We start from the raw sequence: 26,970 nt of genomic DNA, 5'->3' as shown, positions 1-26,970 counted from the left end.
GAGCCACGGCTGACATTATAGATGTTATAATCACTTCAGGAAGGTTCTGTCATTTCTTTTTGCCCCCTAAATATAATTGAGCAAAACTTCAGAATATCTATCTAACATTTTATAGCCTACATTTGTTCAATTTGGAATGATAGGGCCCGATTTTTTGCTTGTGTGGGAAATGGTCGGGTTTCCCCGAATGTGGGGTTTCTGACACACAAAAGAATGTGTCAGCCAGCTCCACGCAATTTTCCCTCAAGTGGCCAATTAATTCCCAGCATGTGGGCAGCCTTGCTAATTGTCCATTTTGTGTCAGAAAGCCCCACAGTAGGATGTCATCATTTGTGGTGCTTTTAAAGTGTCCAGCAAGCTTCTCCACCTCTGCAGGCTTCTCAACCACTCTTGCACAATGGCACAGGAGCCTGCACCAGCTGCTGCCAGCGGCAGAGGGCGAGCTGCGGCCAAATTCAACGAGACGTCATTGCAGACCTTGGTGGATGGGGAAAGGCCCACAGGGAGGTCCTCTACCCTTGCTCAGGGAGGAAGAGGCCTCCCAAAGAGTCCACGGCTGCCTGGATGGAGGTGGCAGCAGAGGTAAACTCTTTGGGAGTCACCCGTCGCACCTGGCTGCAGTGCAGGAAGCGCTTCCATGACCTTCACTGCACAAAGAAAGCAAGTATGAAGTTTCCATCACCTTCAACCTGGTCCCCATTCCACCATCCAGTCTTGTAAATAGTTTTAATGCCATCATTTTCCTGTACATAAAAAATCTGGTGCCAGCTGCTGCAGATATGGCGTCTGTCATTTGGCGAATGGGGATGTCACATAGAGGCCTTAGGATAACTTGCAGATGACTGCAAGCTGGTCAAAGTTGTTGGAAAGTGCAGGCATGGGCCACTGTCCATGGTCAGTTCAGAAGCAGTGAGGCTGCAGTGTTTGATGTACCAGGCTACGCAAATCTGCCCAGGATGAGTGCGTTCCTGGCATTCCGCCCAGCAATGTTCTCGCGCACTAGTGCTGCTGGTTGGCGGGCCTCTGCAAGATGCTCGTTTCTGTCCTCCTCCTCCTCCTCAGCATCATCCTCATCCGAGGCGGCTCTGTGAGGAGCCTCTTGGTCCTCCGGAATCGGCAAGCCACGACGCTGTGCCATGTTGTGAAGCACACAGCATACCACAACGATTTTGGAGATCCTGGCTGATGAGTACTGTAGGGCTCCACCTGATCTATCGAGGCATCTGAAGCGTATCTTCAGCAATCCGATGGTTTGCTCGATAATGCATCTGGTGGTAATGTGGCTGGAGTTGTAGCGCTCCTCAGCTTCGCTGGCTGGTCTCCTCAACAGCGTCATTAGCCAAGAGCGCAGGGGATATCCCTTGTCTCCAAGTAGCCATCCTTGAAGTTCGTTTGGTGGACTGAATAGCGGAGGCACAGTAGACTGGCGCAGTATGAAGGAGTCATGGCAGCTGCCAGGGAACCTGGCACAAACATGCAAAATCACCTTCTTGTGGTCACACACCAGCTGAACGTTAAGGGAGTGGAAGCCCTTGCGGTTGACAAAAACTCCTGGATTGCGGTGGGGTGCCCTAAGGGCTACATGTGTGCAGTCAATGATGCCCTGCACCCTTGGAAAGTCTGCCAGCTGAGCGAATCCACACGCTCGCGCCCTCACACTTGCGCGATCCCTGGTGAAATGGATGTGATTGTGCGCGATGGCAAAGAGGGCATCGGTTACCTGCATGATGCATGTGTGTGCGGCAGCCTGGGAGATGCCGCTGATGTCTGCTGCTGATCCCTGGAAGGAGCCTGAGGCATAAAAGTTGAGTGCGGTGGTGACTTTGATGGCCACTGGCAAGTAGTGTGGACCTGTTGCTCTGGGCTCCAGGTCTTGCCGCAGCATTGCGCAGATGACAGTCACAACCTCTTGCGAAAGTCGGAGCCGCCTCTGGCAATGCTGCTCAATCATGTTGAGGTAGCTGACCCTGTGCCTGTACACCCTGTTTGGAGGGTATCTCCTGCGCCGACAGCCTTCCATGCGCTGACCCTTTCTGGCTTGTGCTGCCTCAGGTGGGTGAGCCGCAGCCTGCCGCTCCTGCTGGTGCTGCTGGTGTTGCTGCTGATGCTGTTGCTGGAGTTGGTCCAGCCTCCTCTGCTGTTGGAGATCCTCTAATGCCAGGAAGGGAAGGTACCAAAGGCCTCCCATGCTTCTGGCAGATGCCTCCAGTGAGGAGGCGCTGAGTTAGGGTGGTGAGAGGGGCTTCCCAGGAGCTCACACTGGAGAAGTGTGTGAGGCTCCAACTTTCTACAGCTGTGCCTAAGCCTTCAAAAAGTTCCCCCAAGCCTTCATCAACAAGATCCTGCAGCCTGCAAATGCTGCCTGTTTAAATCTCTTCAGTCCTCATTGACCTGCAGCTGCAAGCAAGCAAGCCAACTGTTTTCACACCAGGTCTCATCAGCGGGGTTCCCCGCAGGCGTGTTTCACGTGGAGAAAGCCCCAAAATCACAACGGCCCCTCAAAATCTACTTAAACAAGGTAATAATTGGTGATTTGTGTTCCGACAGCCAGTCCCGCCAGCGGCGGGCGGGACTGAAGCGGGTTGCGGAGAAACAGCGGTCCGAAAGTCCGACGGGGCGGGGAATCAGGCGGGGGGGGGGGTTGCGACCCGCTTTTTCGGCGATTTTCGGCCCCCGGCCGCCTGGAAAGCCGCCCGATGGCTGGCAGAAAATCGGGTCCTAGTATTTGATATGATAGTTCCATTGTCCAAGCAGCTTAGGAACAATCATATTTTATATAGTATTTGATCACCTCTGTTGCAAATTTTATAGCCTTCAATATCATGCACAAACAAATATACATATTTTTGATGGAGACAATCAACATAAATTATTTGCTTTTGCTGAGAACCTGTTCCTTATTTGAGAGGGCAGAGGGTGGGAGATTTTGAATCTCTACGTTGATTATTTTTTTTACTTATTTCCTTTAATTCTGTGCTCACACTCCAAGTTAAATAACCTGAACTTTGTTTGCATCTCAGAGACAGAAAGTTTTCTGGCCTTGGGTGTTGGGATTTTATAGCACCTGTTGACAAAGATGCATTAAAGGAGCTTTTACACTGTGTGGCTGGAATTTTTCCTGCGCTCAGAGTGCGGTTTTGGAGGCGGATCTGCTGTCAAAATCAGAAAGATTGACAGTGGGTCAGTATCCCGCTGAAAACCCGTATCCTTGTCAGTTTCCCAAGTGTCGGGTCTGTCATCCCTGAACAAAACCGACGCCAAGCAACGCGTCAGCCGATTTAGATACTTAAAAGCTAGTTAAAAGGTAGTTAAGCACAATTTTACCATGTACTTACCATTTTACCAGCTTTTCCACGAGTTTCCCGGAGCACGGGGATCACGTCAGGTGAGTGGGTCGGGTGTTGTGTCAGCATGGAATGATTTACTAACCTGACAGCTGCAAATGTTCTATGAAAGCTCCCATTTCATAGGTATTCACTTTTCAAGGTTAGAAGCTGTTGCTTTCTGCATTTAGAAGATAGATTGACCTTTATGCAGCTAGCAAGTGTTTGGAGCAAACTCTCTATCCAGTGTCACCTCATTGGAACAACCTCTCTCACCATTTGCTGATTACTTCTGTCATCTCAACCTCACCTGCCATCTATTCCATCAGCATCGGTGCCCTTGAAAAAAATCTCACCTTGGTCCTCAGAATCACAACACGATCAGCCCCAACACCAGCAGCACCGGGCAAACCAGCAGCACCAACATCCACGCCAACCTTCTTTGCAATCAACTGATGCTGCACTGGACACAGGGCATCATCACCCGTGCACATTGCTGCCCGGGATGCAAGCGATGGCCTCACCTTGTCCAGATTTGCTTCACTTAATACTGTACACCCTCGCTGCCACATGATTCACCAGGTTGGCACCACCTCACACCAGCACCATAAAGCATTCCTACAATGTCCAAGCCATTCCTTTCACACTCATCACCATTGGGCGGGGGCGGGGGGCGGGGGGGTTGTTAGAAATCAGGAGTGTTCAAAATGTATATGGTTTTGCAGATAAAACTGTGACACGAGTAATGCTGCATTTACATGATTGTATTAGAGCTAGAGATAGAAAGTCTCTCAGACTAGTATTAGAATAATTAGATAGATGCGTAGAATCTGCCTTTGTTTTGGTTCCCTGCGGATGTTACAGCATTCTGCAGTGTGACGGTCATAAATAATCTTGTTTTCAAGTTAGGATTTCAACCTTGTTTATGTTTCTCTAATTTGACCAACCAAGGCCCAACGTTATATTTCTCCCATTACTGCTAATAACTATATTGGCCCTGAAATTAGGATCGGGTGCTTGCCGCGCGTGCAAGCCCTCGATCTGCACTCACCCTGCGCGCCGACATCTGAAGCCCGGGCCTGCTTGCATTTCCTGTCACTGGCCCGGTTCAGATGTCAGCGCGATGTGCTTACCTGATCCAGCGGCGTAGTTAGTGCGATGTGCCGGCTGGGATCAGGTGAGCACTGTGCAGCCAATCAGGGGAGGGGAAACTCATTCATGAGTTTGACAGAAAGAGCTGTCAAACTCATGAAAACTCCTGGCCCCAAAACACTACTTAAACCTGAAAGAAAATTTTAAAAAAACATTGCACTACTTAAATGAACAATAAAGAACTCTGAAAAACTGTTTTAAACAATAATTTTAAAATTTGAATTTTTTTTTTTTTTTTAAATCGGGGCTAAAACTAAACTTACCTTACTGTAAATTCTTTAAAAATAACAAACCTGTGGAAAAAAAAATTCTCAATTGTACTAAAAGCCCACTTACCTGAAAAATGAAGTACTTACGTGTGGTTTTTCAATGCGTAAAGACCGGAGGCCTTTACACACACGCAACTCTGAAAAAAAAAAGGAATTTCACTGCGCACGCGCTGCCTGTGCAGTCGCGCGCGTTCTGCCTCTTAACCCCTTGGGTCAGAGGACAGGAAATGCCGGTTTTCAGCGCATGCGCTGTGCATGCTGAAAACCGGCAATTCCTCCGGGCACACGCGTGAGTACCCCGTCCGTACTCACGCGTTGTGCCCGGAATTACTGGGCCCATTATAATGCTAAGTTAGGATTTTGACTTTGTTTAACAAAACTGCTTTAAAATGCGTAAGTTAACCAGTGTATGAGAATAGAATAGAAGATATCTTTGGGAATTTAATGATTCATTCCATGGTACAATAGTCTGATAATGAAATAGTTAGTTTTACATAGCTAAAGCTGCATGAACAGCGTGAACATAAATAACTGATAACAAGCAGTTACAAACATCTGATGGCCAAGAATGGCATGTCCGACTCCAAACTAGGGAGGATAGAGACAAGAGAGATAAGACACGAATTCCAAAGGAAGAACCTTCAGAAAGATTAAACAATAAGACAAATTGAATGAGGTAATGAGACCCCCTTTTGGGGAGGGCTTTCATCAAAGAACCAAGACAAAGAACTTGAGCTGTCATTGGGTGATGAGGTTTTAGGTTAATGGTCTTGTCAATAACTTGACCTCAGGCCCACCCCTAAAAAGAGAATAAAAGTGACACCCTGAGTGCTTGTCCACACAAACAGTGGAGGGGAGAGCCAGACAGAAGTTGGGCTGGTCGAACACTCTTTTGAGAGTGATCCCACACTCACCAACTCGAAGGCCCTAGAGAGAGAGAGAGAGAGAGGCTGGAAGCTAGAGAACTATTCACGCACGCCAGCCGTCTGTCCAATTGGGACCGGCACCAGCTGCTTGTCACAGTCGTATGTTTTTGCTGTACAACTAATGTGTTATATTCCGTCTTAAACTCTGATTAAACATACCCACCATATTGGTTTGCAGTCAATCCTGATTATTTGAAAGACTAAAGATAAGCTACTAATTGGCCAAATCTCTACAGGGTCGGGGGGACGTTATGTCTCACCATTCACTGGAACTCACTAAGACACTTTCAAAGGTGTACATAAATCAGCCCAAGAAGGCAAAGTTAGGAAAATAAGGATTTCAATGCTTGACAACACATTAACAGAAAGTTTACTCGAACATTGGCTAAAACATCCATGTGCTTACCCTTGTGTGTTGTTAGTTGGTCTCATTGGACTAGGATGAGGGTGGGTGGGAGAGGTGACTAGTGAGATGGGGAAGTGATAATATAGATAGAGAGGGATGTGTGGAGATGCAAGGTAAGTTAGTGTAAGGATGTGCAGGAGTAGGGTAGGGAAGGTCCTGTGATGGGGATGTGATGAGTGGCACAGCAGGATGAGGTTGAGTGTGGATTTGCAGTAACGTTTCGTGATCTACTGAGATCATTGAAAGGTTTGCGCCACTGGAGCCTGGTCCTCCTGACGACCTCCCTGCTTGTGCCCTCCTGTGCAATGTGCAACCAGGCTGCATTGGTGTCCTGGGGAGGTCTCTTCCGTCCATTGGAAGGGAAGAGAATCTCCCTGCATGCTGTGACTCCCTCCATAAGCATATGGAGGGAGTCATGGGAGAGCCTGGGTGCAACCTTGCACCTTTGTGCAGTGTTTGTCAGTGTTCGCAGCACCTCAATGCTGTAGAACACTGACAGCACAACTGTCAAAATGAATGTGGACATGGTCCCTTTAAGGAAATTGGCTGATGATGCGTCATCAGATGACATCATCAAACCCGCTTCCTTTTAATTGGCCAGGTACCTCACAAGCCCAATCAGGACAAAATCACTTGGAGGAGGCGGGGTTTGAGGTCGCTGCCTACTCTGGCTGAACCGGACTCGCCACGGCTGGCAAAATCGTGGCCTGTGTGTGGAGCCACAATACCCAGAGAGCACCATGACACCCACTTAACATGACAATTGGGTGGAAAAGGATCCTTCAATTAGGCCAAGGAATTATAGTTCCTGTCCAGAGAGAGAGAGAGATGTATCATGGGTCTTGTTGTTTTTGCATTGGTGTTATAGAACTATAATACCCAGAGTGCACTACAACAATCCATGTCACATGACAAAAGGAAGAAAATTTATGCTCTGTCAGAAAAAAACATTAAAGATAAAAAATATTAAATTCCAATATTTCATACAGTGGAAACCGTTAGATAAAAATTATGAGCCAAAGGTTTCACTTTGGGATGAAGTTTTGCTACTGTCACTGAGTAGATTGACATTTGCACCAGGACCAGAAAGAAATGTTTATAAGGCCCTTTGATGCTGATCTCAGTCTGTAATGTCCAAGTCAGACCTAAAACATGGCAAACGTGACCTCTTTGTTGGTCTTAGTCATTGGAGACTCAACAGCAGAGAAAACCTTAGTATAGAGATGGTTTAGAGATGCACTAATGATCTCAGCAATAACTACAAATCCACTGCTGGAAATATGAGGGAAGAAACAAAATATTTCAGGGCCAATTTTCCTGGTTTGGCATCTACCCCGGCGCTGGCCCATTCACAGCAGGGTTGAGTGTCAGCAAAAGGGGCAGGAAATGAAAACATAGATGGCAGCCTCTGCAACCAGCAACCATGGAGATCAGCAGCCAGAAAGTCTCAATTGCCTCTAAATATCCTGGAGGCAGGGGGTTAAAATTAAATGCATTTGCTAACCTTTCTGTCTTTGGCCTGCTTCCAGAACCTCTGCTGGTTGGTGGGACTCTAGGGGCAAGGCATAGTGATATACCTCAATGGATCTCCCTGCGCTGGGGCACGCAAGAATTTCACCATAAAAATGAGCTAGGATGCTGGGAATAGCCCCTCCTGCCTCATTTGCAATTGTATGATGGGCCTGCATCTACTAAAGAAGTAGGTCCAGCTCCGTCCTCTTCAGGGAAGCCCCAGAAATTTGGGGGTAACATAAGGAGGTGGAAACCTGACCAAATATGTCTCTGACCCATTTACTCAACCTCCAGGGAAATGGACATTCTCTGGGGGCAAGGGGCAGGAAAATTGGGCCTTTATCTTTTAAAATCATGTAAATAACTGTAAAAAACAATTTTGGGGAGGGAGGAGTAAGGGAGAAAAAAATAACTAGAAGTCTTACCCGTCAACCGATACTGCAGTGCACCATAGATGGAGGGAAAAAAATATTAGTTAATGTAAATAACTAAGAAATATGAGGTTCTAGAGAAGGAAGAACAAGGTTGCTTGCATCATAATCAAGGTTTTCTAAAATGGTCAGTGTAACTATTACAAATATATCTGTGAGTCATGGATCTTTCAATATGAATAATGCAGCTAATGTGTGATACATTGCTCCAGTAAATATACTGAATTATGGTTGTCATGCCTGGAGTTACAAGAGGACTGTTGTAAACTTCAGAAACTGGGCTCCAGTCTATGGGCTATCTGTGGAAATCTACCAGTTAATGTCTAATTACAGTCAGTATTATAATGTAACCCACACCTATGATGAACTAGTTGGAGGTGATTTTAGTTAGAATCCTTGAGGAAGAGGGGGAAAAGGCACATTTAGCATACATTTAAACATAAGCTCGAGGACTGACATTTGACTATTGTGGACATGCTCCCATACATCATTTTAATTGACAACCATCTGTTTCACTATCATACATTTTCGTAATGAGTTTAGCCATGTTACAATATGCTGCCTCATTCAAGCTTAAGGGAAAGGAAACACTCAAATAATGAAATCCATTGTTAAGACATACCAAAAGCTAAGTGTTAGACCAATGCCTGTAAAATGAATGGAAGGAAAAACATAGGCTACACAGCAGTGATTTCTTGAGATTTGCTCCCTGCTACTGCCACTACCATCTGCTGAATCATCTTATTACTCAAAGTCATTGGTCAAAACTTCGTCAAGTTAACCTTCCATCCTAATATCTAGGAAAATTAATCAACTACGTGCATGGAGATCGGCAAGTTCAGTTTATTAGAAGAGAACAAAGCTCAATGGAAAGTTCTTAAATGGTAATTATTTTCTGTGTGACACAGCTAATTCTTTTTCTTAAAAACAAATGAGTATATAAAATAAACTAATTGACTATTTTCTTAGTAAAGCAGGAAAGCTTTGGAAAATGAGGGACAAAGACTATTTGCAACTGTACTGAACGAACTTTGCCATTGCTGGAAAGCATACACTGCAAATTATATCTCTGAAGACTGTTTTATTATTTATTTATTCTCAGGACGGTGGCATAGTGGTTAGCACTGTTGCCTCACAGCGCCAGGGACCCAGGTTCGAATCCTGTTGCGTGGGTTTCCTCCGGGTGCTCCGGTTTCCTCCCACAGTCCAAAGATGTGCGGGTTAGGTTGATTGGCTATGATAAATTGACCCTTAGTGTTAGGGGGATTAAATACGTGGGGTTACGGGGATAGGGTGGGATATGTGTTGGTGTCGGGGTTACGGGGATCAGGTGGGATATGTGTCGGTGCAGGCTCGATGGGCCGAAATGGCCTCTATCTGCACTGTGGGGTTTCTGTGATTCCGTGATTTCTGTGATGTGGATGTGACTGGCAAATCCGGTATTTATTGCCCATCCCTAGTTGCCCGTGAGAAGGTGCTGGTGGACCTTCTTCTTAAACCAGCGCAGTCCGTGTAGTCAAGGTGCTCCCACAATGCTGTTAGGTAGAAGTTCCAGGGTTCTGACCCAGCAACAATGAAGGAACAGCAATACATTCAGGTTAGGATGGTGTGTGACTGGGAGGGGGACTTGGAAGTGATTGTGTTCCCGTGCGCCTGCTGCTCTTGTCCTAGGTGGTGAAGGTCCGGGTTTGGATATGCTGCCAAAGAAGTCTTGGTGAGTTGCAACTGCGAGTTTGCCCCACCTTAAATTCGGCAGTGCCTGTGTGGAACCCGTTCTGTCGGGTTTCCCGACCACCTTCCAGCCACCTCCCCCTTCCCCCACTTCCCCCCCCCCCCAACTCCCTACCCGCCTCCCAATTAAAATTCCAATCATATTCTCCATCTGTAGAGTGATACTCCACAGAATGTAGTTATGAAAAAAAGAAAAGCAATTTCACAATTGCTAATCTCAGTTGGCATCAAAAGACAGCATATTGAATTACTAATTGTTTGAATTTGACTGCAGCAATTAGCCTTTTTGATGTCTAGCTGAAGATTTGGCAGCCTGTTCACTGTGCTCATAATAAGCAAGACATGAGTGGAAAAGAGTAACTGGAGTGTTCTGGGTAATTATTTTATAATATTGCGATTTTGTGCCAGTTTAAGGACAATACGTATTTCAGGACAGCCTTGGGTCAAATTATTTATCTTCAGGTGTATGCTTAATTTTACTCTTCAATTTCATTAGTTTCATTGTTCCATAATTTGTTTCTATGCATTTCATACACAAAACCACTCTTGGGACACTCTTTTGCCTTGGACAGACAAGACATTTAGTTTTAATAAAAGAAATTTGGAATCATGAAAAAACAATGTTCTGGAATTAATTGAAATTAAATTCATAATTAAACAAACTGAAATCTTAACACAATGGAATAAATTAATATTTCATATCATACTGAAGGCATTTCACAAAGTCCCACATGAAGGGCAATTAGTTAAGCTCAAAGATGTGGGGATTCAGGATAAGTCTTGAGCAGGAATAAGAAAGTGTGGATTTAGAAGGGGAAGGTCTGTCCTGACTACCCTTCTCAATTACTTTAAGGAAGTATCAAACCCATGTGGACTGTAATAAACCTGTGACATGGTGTAATTGATCTTTAAAAAGGCTTTTGATACAGTCCACATGAAAGGCTGTCAATTAAGCTCAACGCAGAGGAAATTCTGGATAAACCCTGGGATTGTGAAAATGGATAAATATTTGAAGTAGAAGAAAACACAGGGATATGGGATAGTTCAAGGCAGTGGGTTTAGTTGTGTATTGTTCTAGCAAGAAGTTGGTATAGACACAATGGCCGGAATTTTAATTTGGAGGCGGGTAGGGGGTGGAGGGGTGCAATGCGGTCGAAAACCAGGAGAATGGGTTTTCCTCAGGCCCTGCTGAATTTAACAGCAGGGCCTGATTAATATTTTGAATCTCTCTTTTCCGCCCGCAACCAGCTAGATGGAAAGGCTAGCTGGCTGTTGGGCGGGTAGGCTTGTGGCACCAAGCCATAGAGAGGAAGGTGGGAGGGATCTGGAGGGGGGGCATGGTCAGAGGCCAGAGGGGGTAGGAAAGCCAGAGGGGGAGGTTGGAAGCCTGGAGGGGGGCAACGGTCTGGAGGTCCCGTGCAGCCGCTCACTTGCTTTTCAATGGGAAGAACCACGCATGCGCAAAGATTTGAATGGGCTGCTCAACCAGTTAAAGGGCCTGCGCACAGAAAAAATTACAGGGAACGTTGGACGGGGGAGGTCAGAAGGCCGGATGGTAGATAGGGGGCCAGAGCAGGGAGGTAGAAGGGGGCATCGAAGGATGGAGTGGGGTCAGAAAACTGGAGGGGGAAGTCGGAAGGCCAGAGGGGGGATTGGGGGCCAGAGGGGGGAGGTTGAAAGGCTAGAGGGGAATCAGGGGCTGGGGGTCGGAAGGCCGGATGGGGTATCAGAGGCTGGAGTGGAATCAGGGGCCGAAGGGGGGAGGTCGGAAGGCCGGAGGGGAGATTGGGGGTCGGGGGTCAGAAGGCCGAAGGGGGTATTTGAGGCCAGGGGGGCGCGGGTTGGAGATCTGAGGCCTCGTGAGGTGGGTCGGAGGCCTTGGGGTGGAGGATGGGAGGAGATCAGAAGGGTTGGGGGCTGTCCGATAGCAAAGGGTTGGCAAGGCAGTAACGCTGGATCCAGCAGGTCAGTGGAAAGGCACTTACCTCCTGGATCCAGTAGCCCTGGTCTCCCTTTAGCTGGCGGGATCCCCAAGGCCTGGGAAACCTGCTCACCCACAGTTAAATTTAAAATGGCAGATCACCATGATGCTTGCAGCCTCATTATAATATTTAAAGTGCCAACCTGCCTCCTGCGAGTGGTTTGGCTGCTCAGTCCTGCCTCCATTATACTTAGAAGTATATCACTGATCCTTCATCGTCACTGGGTCAAAATCCTGGAACTCCCTACCTAACAGCTCTGTGGGAGTACCTTCACCACACGGACTGCAGCGGTTCAAGAAGGTGGCTTACCACCATCTTCTCAAGAACAATTAGGGATGGGCAATAAATGCTGGCCTTGCCAGTGATGCCCACATCCCATAAACGGATACATAAAAAAAAAAACGGAAGTTGGCAGGTTGGAGGCGGGTTGGGGTTGAGATTCACATTTTTAACTCTCACCCAACCCCTACCCACCCGTTTTTTGGGGTTGAAATTCTCCCCAATGAGCTAAATGGTCTCCTTCTGTGATATAAACTTCTATGGTTCAAAGGACAGAAAACAACAGCTAGGAACATAGGAACAGAAGTAGGCCATTCATCCCGTCAAGCCTGTTCCTTCATACAATTAGATCATGAATCATCTCTAGCTTAACTCCATCTACTTGCCTTGGTACCATAACCCTTAATATCCTTTCCTAACAAAAATCTATCAATCTCAGTTGTGAAATTTTCAATTGACCTAAACTCAACAGCTTTTTGGGGGAGAGAGTTCCAGATTTCCATTAGCTTTTGTTTAAATAAGCGGTTTCTAACAACATGGCTGAACAGCCTAGCTCTAGTTTTCAGGTTATACCCCCTTGTTCTGGACTCTCCCACCAGAGGAAATAGTTTCTCTCTATCCACCCTATCAAATCCTTTAATATTTTAAACACCTCAATTAGATCGCCCTCAATCTTCTATACTCAAGGGAGCCTTGGTATAATTCTGGTGAATTTGTGCTGCACTCTCTCCAAGGCCAATATACCCTTCCTGAGGTGCGGTGCCCAGAACTGAATGCAATACTCCAGATGGGGTCTAACCAGAGCCCTGTACAGCTGTAACATAACTTCTATCCCTTTGTATTCCAGCCCTCTTGAGATAAAGACTGTGGCTGGAATTTTGCCGCCGTTCAGGGGATGGGTTTGGAGGCGTGACCGCTGGCAAAACCGCAAAGATTGACAGCGGGCAGTAAACCCGCTGTCAACCCACCTCCATTGAGAAAATCGCGGTCAGAAAGTTCATTAGCCTTTTTAATTATATTTTGTACCTATCCACCAGTATGGACCCCTAAGTCTCTCTGTTTAGCCACAGCTCCTGGCTTCCTGCCATTTAGAAAATACCCTGATCTATCTTTCTTAGATCCAATGTGGATGATCTCACACTTTCCCACGTTAAACTCCATCTGCCACAGTTATGCCCATTCACCAAATATATCAATTTCCCTTTGCAGCTTTCTGCTCCCATAAACACTGTTTACTGTGCCACCTAACTTATTGTTGTCAGTAAACTTAGATACTTTTAGAAGGTTACATTGGAGGTGGGGGGAGGGAAGTACTGAATCCAATGCCTCAGGGAATGGTGTTTGGACCACCACTGCTACTATTTTATATCAATAGGATGGACTCTGGTCAACTTTGTAGATGATACCATACTAGGAGGGGCAGTGGAATTGGATGGGGGAGCTCATAAATTACAACATGGCTTGAATGAAACCTGGAAGTGAGTAGAATAATGTAGATTAAATTTAATGCAGACAAGTGTAATGATGGCACCAGAGGAGGAGAAATGGGCAACACATATACTCTATCAACGGTATTGAAATGGCTATGTATGAAGGTAAAAAAGACCATCTGTAATTATCTTCTAAATTGATCAGTAATTAGGAAATTATTAAATACAATGATTCAGAGGGTTCCAAGGTACAAATATACTATGCAGTGGGCACTGAGTTCACGAGAGGAAGGGCTGGATTTTGCCAGTGCTCAGAGGGTGGGTTTGGAGGCAGGTCAAAGGTTAAAATCGTTTTGATTGATGGCGGGTTGTGAGCCACCGTCAACCCGCCTCCAAACAATTTTCCCAAGAGTCGGGTCCCTGATTTGCGCATGGACCTGACACCTAGCGGCGGGAAGAGGATTAAAGCCAATTACCTGCCTATTTATAGGTAGTTGCTAGTAGTTGACAGGCTATTTTTGAATTTTGCCGCTTCTGCCTCGGGTTTCCCGACGTCCGGACACCACGCCAGGTAAGTGTGGCATGCTGTGAGTCTGCTGTAATGTTTCTGGATTGATGACAGCAGCAGAAGTGGTGTGAAGGATCCATTGTTGCACTGGTGAATCTCAGAGGTAAGAAAATGTTGGTAAATGCATTTTTAATACATTTACACATTTCTTTAGGTTACAAGTTTTGAAATCCATGTCTAGTGCCACCTCATTGGGAGAACCTCTCTCACCAGTGTGATAGATCGCTTCTGTCACCTCACCTGCAGCTGCCATCTATTCCAGCCTATGGAGGGAGTCCTTGGAGAGCCTGGGTGCAAGAGGTCACCTTTGTACAGTGATTGTCAGGCCCCGATTTTCTGCCAGCCGTCGGGCGGGTTTTCATGCGGGCGCGGGCCGAAAATCGCCGAAATAGGGGGTCGTGACCCCCCCACCTGATTCCCCGCCCCGTCCGACTTTCGGACCGCCGTTTCTCTGCGACCTGAATCAGTCCCGCCCGCCGCTGGCGGGGCTGGCCGTCGGGACCCTGATCACCAATTATTGGCATGTTTAATGCCATTTTAGGGTGCCCTTGCGATTTTCAGGGGTTCCCCACGCTAAACACGCCTGCGGGGAACCCCGCTGATGAAACCTGGCGTGAAGCTTGCCGGCTTGCTTGCTCTCAGCTGCAGGTCATTCGGGAAAGCTGCGATTTAAAGGGACAGCATTTGTATGTTGAAGGACCTTGTTGTTGCAGGCTTGGGGCTACTTCTTCAAGGCTTAGGCACAGCTGTGGAAGGTTGGAGTTTCACACACTTCTCCAATGTGATCTCCTGGGAAGCACCGCTCAGCACCCTCACTCAGCGCTTCCTCAGCGGAGGCATCTACCAGAAGCATGGGACGCCTTTTTTTCCTTCCCTTCTTGCCATTAGAGGATCTCCAGCAGCAGGGGCGGCAGCAGCAGAACCAGGAACAGCAGGATGAGCACCAGGAGCACCAGGCTGCTGCTCACTCACCTGAAGCTGCACAGGCCAGAAGGGGCCAGCGCTTGGAAGTGGCTTGAGAGCACCTTGCTGCGCTTTAGGGGCCATGGGGACACGTATCTGCTCTGGCAGTCCTACTCAGAAGGACTTCCATGAAGGTCTGGTTTCTCTGTTCAATAGATGGCCAATGCTCCTCAAGAGATGTCATTCTCTTATGAGCACTCACCATGTTTTCCGTACCCTGGCGAGTTATCTCCTCCATGGAGGTTGCCAACCTTTCCATGGTGATGCGTTCCTGCGCCAATGACTCCACAAAGGCTCTGCTCATGTTCGCTATGGACTCCTCCATTCGCTCCACACTCGCAGCAACCCTGGAGACAAAACCTGCCAGAGACTCCTGCATCTGTGCATGGAGATCCATCACCTCTTCTCTTGCGGATGGACCCAAAGGCAGAGGGTCGACATGCAGCCCAGCTAAGCTGAGCTGGCAGAGTCCTGCGCCCTCCGACGAGGACTCTCCACTGCTATCCTTGTCTCCAGAATCTGCCGAGGCTCACTTGTGAGCTGTGAAACACCAGGTGACAACACTACTCTATGTCCCGAAGGTCCCCCCGAAGTGTGAGTGTCTGCGCTGGTGCTGGGTGCGCTTACTTCTGCTGATGCTGCGCCCTCAGAGGTTGGAGCTTCCTCTGAGGAGTCTGGCTGCACAGCCTCTTCCTCCTACACAGTGGGGACGGGGGCTCTGGATGGTCCTGTGGGGGAGTAGAGGAAGGAGTTAGAGATGTGATGCCAAGGTTACATGCACATTCGAGTTGACATCTGCTGACACCTGCATCCATGCAGCCTTGGTCTCAGTGGGAGGCCTCTTCCTGCCTGACCTAGGGAAGAGGACCTCCCTGTGGGCCCTAACCCCATCCAATAATGCCTGCAGTGAAGCTTCATCGAATTTGGAGGCAGCTCGGGGTCTGGCACTGGCTACAGCTGCTGCAGGCTCCTCTGTCATTCTGTATGGTTCGTTTGGAAGCCAACAGAGGAAGCAATGCTTGCTGTGGACCTTGAAAGCACCACGAATGATGACATCATACTGTGGGGCTTCCTGACTGGAAATGGACAATTAGCAAGGCTGTCCACATGCTGGAAATTAATTGGCCACTTGAGGGAAAATTGCGTGCAGCTGGCTGACCCATTTTTTTGTGTGTCAGAACCCCACTTTCGGGGGAATCCGACCATTTCCCACACAATCCACAAAATCGGGCCCTCAGTGTTTGCAGCACCTCAATATTGTCAAACACTGAAAAATCAGCTGTCAAAAAAAATTTGTAAGTGGTCCCTTTAAGAAAACCAGCAGATGACGCATCATTAAATGAAGTCATCAGACTGGCTTCCTCTTAGTTGGCCGGCAAGCCCGCAGGGTGGGCTTAACAAGGCCAATCAACGTAAAATCACGTCTGTGGGCCAGATGCAGTTGGGAGCGGGACTGGAAGCTGGAAACCACCTGATCCGCACCCAACCCACCTCCATTGAAAAAATCACGGCCGAAATTTCTCCAATCCAGCAAACTAGGGATTATCAAAGCAACCATCCATAGAACTTTTCTCGCTTTTTCATTCATTTGAACCAATCTTTTTCAACAACTATCCTTTGTAAAAGCCAATAGGAGAGGAAACTACAGACCTTAGGATAAATCCGAGCAGACCCAAAGTGACCCCTGAGGGCGAAAAGAGTGCTTAATAGACACAATTTTAAAAGGCTGGGATTTTCCCAGTCCCGAGTGTGTGGGTTTGGGGGTGCGTCAGCAGTAGAAATCACTGAAATTCCCAGCACGTCGAGAACCCACCGTCTTCCCGCCACCTTCCGTATTTAACTCGGGCACGTTTTCCAGCATGCCACAGACCCACTCGGCAGAGGCGGACGACCTCATTGAAGTACTTAAATGCTTGTTCCGAGACACTTAAGAGGTTTTTAACAGCAGGTTTTGGCTTTAGAAGATAGGAGCAGGAGTAGGCCATTCGGCCCCTTGAGCCTGCTCCGCCATTTAATGAGATCATGGCTGATCATCCAAATTCATTACCCGGTCCCTGCTTTCTCCCCATATCCCTTGATCCCTTTAGCCTTAAGAAATATATTTAACTCCTTCTTGAATATATTTAATGAATTGGCCTCCACTGCCTTTTGTGGCAGAGAATTCCACAGGTTCACCACTCTCTGGGTGAAGAAATTCCTCCTCATCTCTGTCTTAAATGGCTTATCCCTTATCCTTAGACTGTGACCCCTGGTTCTGGACTCACCCGCCATCGGGAACATCCTTCCTGCATCTAGTCTGTCTAGTCCTGTTAGAATGTTATAAGTTTCAATAAGATCCCCTCTCATTCTTCTAAACTCCAGCGAATATAAGCCTAATCGACCCAATCTCTCCTCATACGTCATTCCTGCCATCCCAGGTATCAGTCTGGTGAATCTTTGCTGCACTCCCTCCATGGCAAGAACATCCTTCCTCAGATAAGGCGACCAAAACTGCACACAATACTCAAGCTGTGGTCTCGCCAATGCCCTGTACAACTGCAGCAAGACATCCTTGCTCCTGTACTCGAATCCTCTCACTTTGAAGGCCAACATACCATTTGCCTTCTTAACCGCCTGCTGCACCTGCATGCTTACCTTCAGTGACTGGTGCACAAGGACACCCAGGTCTCGTTGCACTTCCCCTTCTCCCAATCCATTGCCGTTCAGATAATAATCCGCCTTCCTGTTTTTGCCAACAAAGTGGACAACCTCGCATTTATCCACATTATACTGCATCTGCCATGCATCTGCCCAATCACCCAACCTGTCCAAATCATACTGGAGTTTCTCGGCATCCTCCTCACAACACATATGCCCACCCAGCTTTGTGTCGTCTGCAAACTTGGAGATATTACATCTAGTTCCCTCGTTTAGATCATTAATATATATTGTGAATAGCTGGGGTCCTAGCACCGATCCCTGCGGTACCCCACTAGTCACTGCCTGCCACTCGGAAAAAGACCCATTCATTCCAACTCTTTGCTTCCTGTCTGCCAACCAGTTCTTTATCCAAGTCAGTACCTTACCCCCAATCCCATGTGCTTTAACTGTACACGCTAATCTCTTATGCGGGACCTTATCAAAAGCCTTCCGAAAGTACAAATACACCACATCCACTGGTTCACCCTTATCTATTCTACCAGGTACATCCTCAAAAAATTCCAGTAGATTAGTCAAGCACGATTTACCTTTTGTAAATCCATGTTGACTTTGTCCGATCCTGTCACTGTTTTCCAAGTGCGCTGCTATTACATCTTTTATAATGGACTAGCATTTTCCCCACTATCAATATCAGGCTTATAATTCCCCATTTTCTCTTTACCACCTTTTTTGAATAGTGGGGTTACATTAGGTACCCTGCAATCCATGGGAACTATTCCAGAATCTATAGAATTTTTGAAGATGACCAGCAATGCATCTACTATTTCTAGGGCCACTTCCTTAAGTACCCTAGGATGTAGATTATCAGGCCCTGGGGATTTCTTGGCCTGCAATCCTGTCAATGAACTTCCACAACACCAGCAGCCTTCTCCTCAACGACCTGATGCTCCACAGGAGAGAGGGGATCAGCACACAGCTGCACCACGCCGGAGGCCATACTCCCAACACAAGGGATATAGGCAGAGGATGAGCTTCCTCAACTTGACTGAACAGCAGTGCTTCAGGAGGCTCAGGCTATCACGCCAGGTCATCGCAGACATTTGTAGCTTTCTGTGACAAGACCTGCTGACCAGAGGACCTGGCGGACACACCTTACCAGTGGCTGTCAAAGTCACCACCACCCTCAACTTCTTCACCTCAGGCTCTTTCCAGGGATCTGCAGCAGACTTTTGCAGATATCGCAATCGGCCGACCAAAGATGCATCATCCAGGTTACCGATGCCATGTTTGGCAAATCAGACAATTATGCCAACTTTGCCACTGATGAAGCCAGTGTTACTGAGTGGGCGCTCGGCTTTGCAGCTCAGGTTGGCTTCCCACAGGTGCAGGGCATCATCGACTGTACACATGTGGCCATCAAGGTACCCTTACATCACCTAGGAGAGGCTGCGAACCGCAAGAGCTTCCACTCTTTCAATGTTCAGCTCATCTTCAACCATAAAAAGATCATGTAATTGTGCACTAAATTCCCTGGCAGCTGTCATGACTTTTTCATGCTGTGCCAGTCCACCCTCCCTCAGCTCTTTACACCTTCAGGAGCATTATAATGAGAGCTACATGTCCACCAGATGTGCCATATAGCAAGCAATAGGCATGCTGAAGATGTGCCTCAGATACCTTGACAGATCTGGAGGAGCCCTTTTTTTCATTCATTCCTGGGATGTGGGCACCGCTGGCAAGGGTAGCATTTAGTGCCCATCCCTAATTGCCCTTGAGAAGGTGGTACCTTCTTGAACCGCTGCAGTCCATGTGGTGAAGGTATTCCCACAGTGCTGTTAGGGACTTCCAGGTATTTGACCTAGCGACGATGAAGGAACGGTGGTATATTTCCAAATCAGGATGATGTGTAACTTGGAGGGGAACTTGGAGGTGGTGGTGTTCCCAGGCGCCTGCTGCCCTTGTCCTTCTAGGTGGTAGAGGTCACGGGTTTGGGAGGTGCTGCCGAAGAAGCCTCGATGCAGTGCATTTTGTAGATGGTACACAATGGATCCACGGTGCGCCACTGGTGGAGAGAGTGGATGTTTATGGTGCCAATCAAGCAGGTTGCTTTGTCCTGGTTGGTGTCGAGCTTCTTGAGTGTTGTTGGAGCTGCACTCATCAAGGCAATTGGATAGTATTCCATCACACTCCTGACTTGTGCCTTGTAGATGGTGAAAAAGCTTTGGGGTGTCAGGAGGTGAGACACCAGTGTACCTTCAGTACACACCAGCCAGGGTCTCCAGAATTATCGTTTGCTGCTAGCTGCACAACATAATGCAGCAGGAAGGATTGGAGCAGCAGGAGGAGCAAGGCGCAGAGTGCACAACCTCTTCAGAGGAGGAGGAAAAGGAGGAGAAGGAGGGACAGGTGGAAAATGAGGAGGAGGAGGAATCTGAGGTGGAGATGGCACCAGCAGTGGCGCACATTGCTGCCCGGGAGGCTTCATAATGGCCAGATTTACTTATCTTGCTCCAATGCACCCATATGGCTGCCACATGCTGCACTAAGTTCCCTCCCCCCAACAACACCATAAAGCAGCCCAACAATGACCAAGCCATTCCTCTCACCCCATTGCTCGAGGTTAAGTAATGTCTCACCATTCACTCCAAGTGACAAGGCCACTTCCCAGGCAGCAGGCAAAAATGGACAAGACCAGAAAGTGGTGCAAAGAAATAAATTTATCTGTGTCATACATATAACTGAAACTTATCACTAACATTTGTTCATACAGCCATGTGCTTACCCTTGTGCATCTATGATTGTGTCTTTTTTCTTTTCTGCGTGCTTCTACGAGGCGCAACCCCTGTGGCTTTAGCAGCGGTAGAGGCAGGCTGCTCACTTCCCTGCTGCGACTGCTTAGACACTTTTGGTGGACGTCTTCTTGGTTTTAGAGCCTGTGAGGGCCCCGCCAAAGACTGCTCCTCCTGCGACTGTGCAGGGGCAGATTTGGCCATCGGGATCTGAGGAAGCATGTGGGGTTCTGACTGTGGGGGAGGCAATGGGGGAGAAGTGGGAGCGCTTTGAGGCGAGCCCCCACTTCCATATCCCCTCTCACCATCATCCATCTCATGGGCCACTCACACTTCCCTGCTGGGAGCTTGAAAGCACCTTGCGGCACATCAGTGGGGTGATGAACACCCAAGTCTACGTTTATATCTCTCCTCGAGATGAGGTCTATGCGAGTCTGCCATCTGTTGTCCGCATGTTCTCATGTGACTGGTGCATTTGCTGCTCCATGCAGGTGGCCATCCTTTCCATGGAACAGTACATTGTCGCCATTGCCTGCGACATGGTAGTGCTAATGTTGAAGATGGACTCCTCCATTCTCTGCACATTTGCAGACATCCCAGCTGCAAAAGTTGCCAGAGCCTCATGCAATTGTTGCTGCCCTTTCAAGATCATCCTATTTCTCAGAGAGGCTCAGCACCTGCATGCAGTTTAGCAGATCTTGGGGCATCCTGCGCCCTCTGGCGAGGAGTCTCCACTGCTGTCCCTGTCAACACCATCTGCTCTTGCTCACTTGTGATGTGAGAAACACCAGGTGACAACGCTACTCTATCTAGGACCCACCAAGGTGTGTGTATCTGGGCTGGTGCTGGCTGCACTTGGTTCTGCTGACGGTGCACCCTCAGAGGCTGGAGCTTCCTCCGAGGAGTCATCTTCTTCCTCCAGCTGGACAATGGGAGGGCCCTTGATGGAACCGTGGGTGAGTAAAGAGATGAATTAGAAGTGTTATAATAGGAATGGGTAACATTACCATTATGCACATGATGACATTTCACTGGTTGCTGACATCAGTCACCATGAGTGACTGCTGTATGCCATGTGGCTGCATGAGGTGTAATTCTGTCAGCAGGTTGCTAGGATATCCTCCTCTCTCCATCTCCCACCGCCAGCAGCTCTGCAACTCCAGAGATCTCCAGTGCCTTCTCCTCTGCTGGAGTCAATTGAGTGAAGACTAGAGGGCCACCTCTGGTTTTCTGCCTTCCCCTATTGTTGTGGGCTCTTTTCTCCTGCAAGGATGGAAAGAAGAGAACTTTGAGTGAGAGTGATGGAATGAGTGCAAGGAATGGATGGGCTATATCTGTAGAGAGTGATTATAATGGAGTGATGTGACATTACCAAATGACCTCCTTCTGTGGTGTTACTTGCTATGATTACATTAGGATGAGGGTAAGTGTCAGTAGTGGTTAGTCAGATGGAGATGTGAGTATGTACATAGACAGAGAGGGATGGGTGGACCTGCAAGGTAGGTTGGTGTGAGGAATGATCTACAAGTGTAAGCTTGGGAAGGCAGAGTGATGGGGTTGTGGTTACAGGCACATCAGGGTGTAGGTGAGTGTGTCATTGCACTCACCTTTCCTGACCTCATGAGATCATTGAATCTTTTCTGGCACTGGATCCATGTCCTCCTGATGACAACCCTGATACTGAACTCCTCTGCAATCTCCAGCCATGCCCTTTTTGTGTCTTTGGGTGGTCGTTTTCGTCAATCACCAGGGAAGAGGACCTCCCTGCCTGCTCTCACTGCCTGCACCACAACTTCCAGGGAGGCAGCATTGAATCTTGGTGTGGCCCACTGCCTTATCTCCATGACCCACAATTTTATCAGCTTTATGATGCTACTCAGACGTCTGGATACCAAATTATTCACTCCTACATCAACCTTCAAATGAGATGTGTGCAAGGTTGCTTTAAATATCTGCGCTGGAAACGAGTCATTGACGATGTCATTAGACCCGCTCCATTTAATTGGGCTGGGAAATGCGCATGACTGGTTTAATTGGAGCCATTGAGTAAAAGTCATAGTGCAGAACGCACTGTCCACATCTTCGGGTTCCCGACCCGCTACGCGGCCCGCATGCACGCAACCCGACTACAAGGTAAAGATTCCGGCCACAGTGTTTGTTCTGCACCAATTTCTTCCCTTCCCTCTTTTCTTGGGGAGTTGCTGCCTGCTTATTGGGCTAACATTGCACATTAACTCATCCAAGTAGCCACTATTCAAGTATGAGCCTGGACACTGAGTGATGACAGGCTATAAAACCACAGGCAGCATCATAGCAAAGCCTCTTGTGCTCACCCAACTTCCACACATACTATGAATAACAAGCAGGAATAAAATATTTTGGTGAATTTTTGTCTCCATAATTCAAGGGGCATTGTGGCCAAGTGCAGCAACTCTATGGCAGCCCTGGCCAAGATCAGCTGATTCAGCATAGATCAAGAGTCGAATCTGAGATCTTCGTCATCTCTATTGCTCAGCTGCTCACTGGATAATCTTATTGAGTCGCCAGGGGAGATGTAAAACAGATTTGACTATTTATTTTACCCTACATCAATCCCCATGATCCATCTAGTCAGCGTAGCTGGATTAATGTGAAACTACAAGGGTACAGTTGCAGCATCATGAGTGCAAGGAAAATTGATTCATTATATGTAAATAAAGAACCTCTTATGTTTGTGCCAGTGCTTCTGGCTCTATTATTTGAACCAGCCCTGTTCTATAAGTAGCAGGTTATGGGCTCATCAGTCTTCTACGCATTGAGTCTTTCATTTCCACCAAGATTTTGGGAAAAGGTGACAGGTTGTACTCAGGTACATGCCAGAAGCAGAAAAGTAAACCTTTCTTTTATATACCTCCTAAATGTTTGTCCTAGAAATCATTGCCAGAAAGCGTGGAGCAGGTCACCTGCCTGTCTTCGAAACTGGAAACTGACATTATGGGGTGGGTGGGGGGTGCTAATAAATTAACATAAAGTAGTGCTAGAAAATCAAATGTTAAAAAGGAGGAATATGAATTATGAATAGACATACAAATTGTACATTTATGCTCAGCACCAGGCGTAACAGATTAATCTCTCTTCCTAAACCTGCGAGAGATCCAAACCCTTGTCAGTCACAGTAGATTAGCTGAGATTCCGGGGCCTAGAAATTTGTCTCGGGTGGTGGCGCAAAACGGGCGGTATCGGATTGTCCGGCCATTATACGCAGTGCCTGATATTCAGTTCCATTAACTGCAATAGAGCTGAATATCAGGAGCTGCGTATAGCAGGCGGTCGATCCAATACCGCCACTTTTGCGCCATCGCCCGAGAAAAGTTTCTACCCCCTTATCTTTCAGTTAAAAATCTGAGTCCACATTAGGGAGACCAGATCATTCCATCCAACATTGAGAAGTAATATACAATTTTTGAAACCTCCCTCCACCCTCCAAGCAATCCCTGAGCACAATAGAAATACTCTTGCCTTCACATCTTTAAACCTGCTATTTCTCTGTCAGTTAAAATCCATGATTCTCCAACTCCTGGTCATAATATTAAGATGACAACTAAAAGAAGGAAAATCAACGAAATATATGGGGCAAAGCACAAAAGTAAAAAGGCCCATGTCCCTTTAAGTGGTCCTACTCAGAAATACAAATTTAGTGCATTCTAGACCAAAAATCCCTATATTTAAGTGATTTTTGTCTGTAATGTGCTTATTTTTTCCCACATTCACAATCACAATCAAACATTAAATACAAATATTATTGTACTTAATATACCTTGGCCTAAAAATTCGGTTGCTTTGCGCTTCCCTTTAGCGCCCTAGAGGGCGCTAACGGGGGCAAAGCAACTAATGCCTGGGCGCGGCACCGCCAATGCCTCCCATGAAATTCAGTGGGAGGTTAGCGGCGGCGGTAACCGTTAGTGCCCCGCGGTGCTGCGCCGCCGACAATGTCATCATTGTCGTGCGCAGTGCCCCGCTCGCGCCCGGCCGTGATCTTCAGTAGCGTCCCCTGACTTACCGCCGGAAGCTAAGTCCAACAGGGTCAGGGGGGCTTACCTGTGGCCGGGGCGGCGCAAATTAAAGGGGAGGTGCCGGGCGGCCATTTTTGTCGCTGGCGGAATCCTCTGCAGCCCCCCCCCCCCCCGCGGAGTGACAGCTGCGCTCCGTGAGCCCGGCACTTCTCTTGCATGCTGAGCTCTTTTGCCGGCACTCCAATCCCTGGTGGCCCAGCTGGGCCCTGGGTCATGCTGTGCTGGGCCCCGGGTCATGCTGTGCTGGGCCCCGGGTCATGCTGTGCTGGGCCCCGGGTCATGCTGTGCTGGGCCCCTCCCCTTTAATAAGGGGAGGAAGGCCTGCAGTACCGCGGTGCGACGTGCTGCAGAGCGTGGCGCTGCGGCATGTAGCGCCGCGATATTCACTCACAGCGCCCCAAGAGGGAGGCTGGGCGCTTCCAGTAGCACCCCGCCTCTCTCTTGGGGCGCTGACAGTGAATTTTGGCCGCGGGGGTGCTAATTTTTAGCGCCCCGGTGAAGTCAGCACCCCAAATGGGGCACGACTCCATTTTTCCCCCCTTAAGTCTTAAACCGTGTGCCATCAAGATATATTAAGCTATTAATGTCACTGATTGAGAAGAGCTAAAAAAAAATTAAGCACATTTCAGACCTCGATTATCTAACAATTCCTTTTGTCATTAACAGGTTTTTTAAATTCAAGAGTCACTCTTAAATTTGCAACACTTAGGAGAGTTGAACAATGTGACTTGGCGTATTTTGGGGCAATGGGCAATAGAGTGAGAGGTACCACCAGGAGCGAAAAGGAAGTGATTATGCCAGTTGGAGAGATAATGGGAGTCATTTTAACCCCCCAAAATGGGTGGCTTTGGGTTGGGTGAGAAATTACAATTTAAAACATTTCAAACCCGACTCCAAACCGCCTCAAACACGCCCACTTTTAACAGAGGCGGGACAGGGAATGGGCAACCAATCCGCTCTCAGGAGGCTGGGTCGGTCAGTAAAACCTTTTAAGAAGGCTGCATAAGAAGGTTTCTATTTTTAATTCATGTCAGCTGGGTTACCCTGACAGCAAAAAGGAGGCAATAAGGGCTGGATCCATAATGTAAGTGCATTTACAGCACTGCTTGTGGGACCGGACGACCAGAAATGTTTCCTCCAGGCCCAACAAGCTTACCTGTAAACCACCCCCCACAATCTATCCGACCCACCGCTCATGATCTCGCCCCACCTGACCACCAACTCGCTCCCCCCAACCACCATCTCACTCCTGACCACCATCCCGGCCCCAACCATGCTCTACACCCTGCGCAGTCTCTCCCCCACCCCACTAGACCCACCTGGCAGCTAACTCTCCCTAACTGCTTCTCCGCTACATCTTTCTGTTGCAGGCTTTGCCGCCTGACAGACAGACAGCCTCTCAATCAGGCTGGCTGTCAGGTGGGTAGCCTGGAGAAAGAAACTCTAAAAGGCACCCTGCAGTTACAAACTGCAGGACGTTCGGGAAACCAGTACTTCTGGTTTTCCCGGCCATAAATCCTCCCCCGCACCTAATGCCCATAAACATCAGGACCAACATGTCAGATGAGGAATGCTCCTTCATTAATTTGTAGAGTAACATTCTGTAGTGCTATGCTATATATTTGCTTCTATAAAGAGCACTGTTAGCAATGCACGTTTCAAGCTGCGCGGCCGCGCGGTGCTCTGCAGCTCCCGCGCAGCCATCTCACCGGCTTTTAAATGGGATAAACCGCGCATGCGCAGCATTTTGAATGGGGAACATTGACTTCTCTACTGGCTGCACTGAGACAAAAAATAAAGGGGGAAAAATTCAGTTGGTTTGCGCCTCCCGTTAGTGCCTTAAGAGGGTTCTAATGGGGCGCAAAGCAACTAGTGCTGTGCGCAGCGATGTTTGCGCCGCTCACGAAATTAACTAGACATTGTACGGCGGCGCTAAACACTACCGCCACGATCTCCTGCGCCGGCAGATTGTGACGTCAGTCGAGTGTGCAGCGCCCCGGTAGCGCCCCAGACCGGATATTGAGTGGCGCCCCCTGCCTTACCGCCTGCCGCTAGCAACGACAGGTTGAGGGGAGCATTTTGCAGTCAGGAAGGGACTGGGGGAGCGCTATTTAAAGGGAACCGCTTCCTGCCTTTTTTTCTTGGTGACATTTTTGCACCACGCATTCTGAGAGAGAGAGAGAGACTTCTGGAGAGATTCAACGCTGTGTGAAGGAGTTTTTGGTACTGAGCAGCACTTTGCAGGTTCATTTTGATTTGCCCTTCCTTGTAACGATTTAGAAGAGACTGTGGGGGCTGCACTCTGAGCTCTTTCCCTGGGTCTCTCCATTGTTGTTTCCAGCAGATTTGATGTACAGGTCTCTCCAGGCTGAGATTGAAGGCTGCAATGAGCAAGATGTGGATGGAGAGCAAGATCGACCCTCCCCTTTAAGAACTGGCCGTGCCAGTGTGTCTGTGTTCCATTGCTGACTGACATCACACGAGCTTCTCCAGTGCTCTGAGGTAGCGCTTCGCTCC

The 26,970-nt window shown here is 48.0% G+C and overlaps 1 long non-coding RNA gene across 1 annotated transcript in view; it reads right to left on the bottom strand.

The window, feature by feature from the left end:
* LOC147111576 (uncharacterized) overlaps window positions 1–4,884 on the bottom strand; it is a 35,714-nt gene extending 30,830 nt beyond the window's left edge. The window contains exon 1 of the long non-coding RNA XR_015079847.1: window positions 4,812–4,884. This is a non-coding gene — a long non-coding RNA (uncharacterized LOC147111576). The remainder of the gene's footprint in view (window positions 1–4,811) is intronic.
* Between the last annotated feature and the right edge of the window lie 22,086 nt (window positions 4,885–26,970).

This window comes from Somniosus microcephalus, chromosome 10, assembly GCF_052327205.1.
Source record: "Somniosus microcephalus isolate GS21.2 chromosome 10, FLI_Smic_1.0, whole genome shotgun sequence".
Classification (NCBI taxonomy): Eukaryota; Metazoa; Chordata; class Chondrichthyes; order Squaliformes; family Somniosidae; genus Somniosus; species Somniosus microcephalus.
The sequence above is the reverse complement of the archived record's forward strand: the minus strand, read 5'-3'. Positions and strand labels throughout refer to the sequence as shown.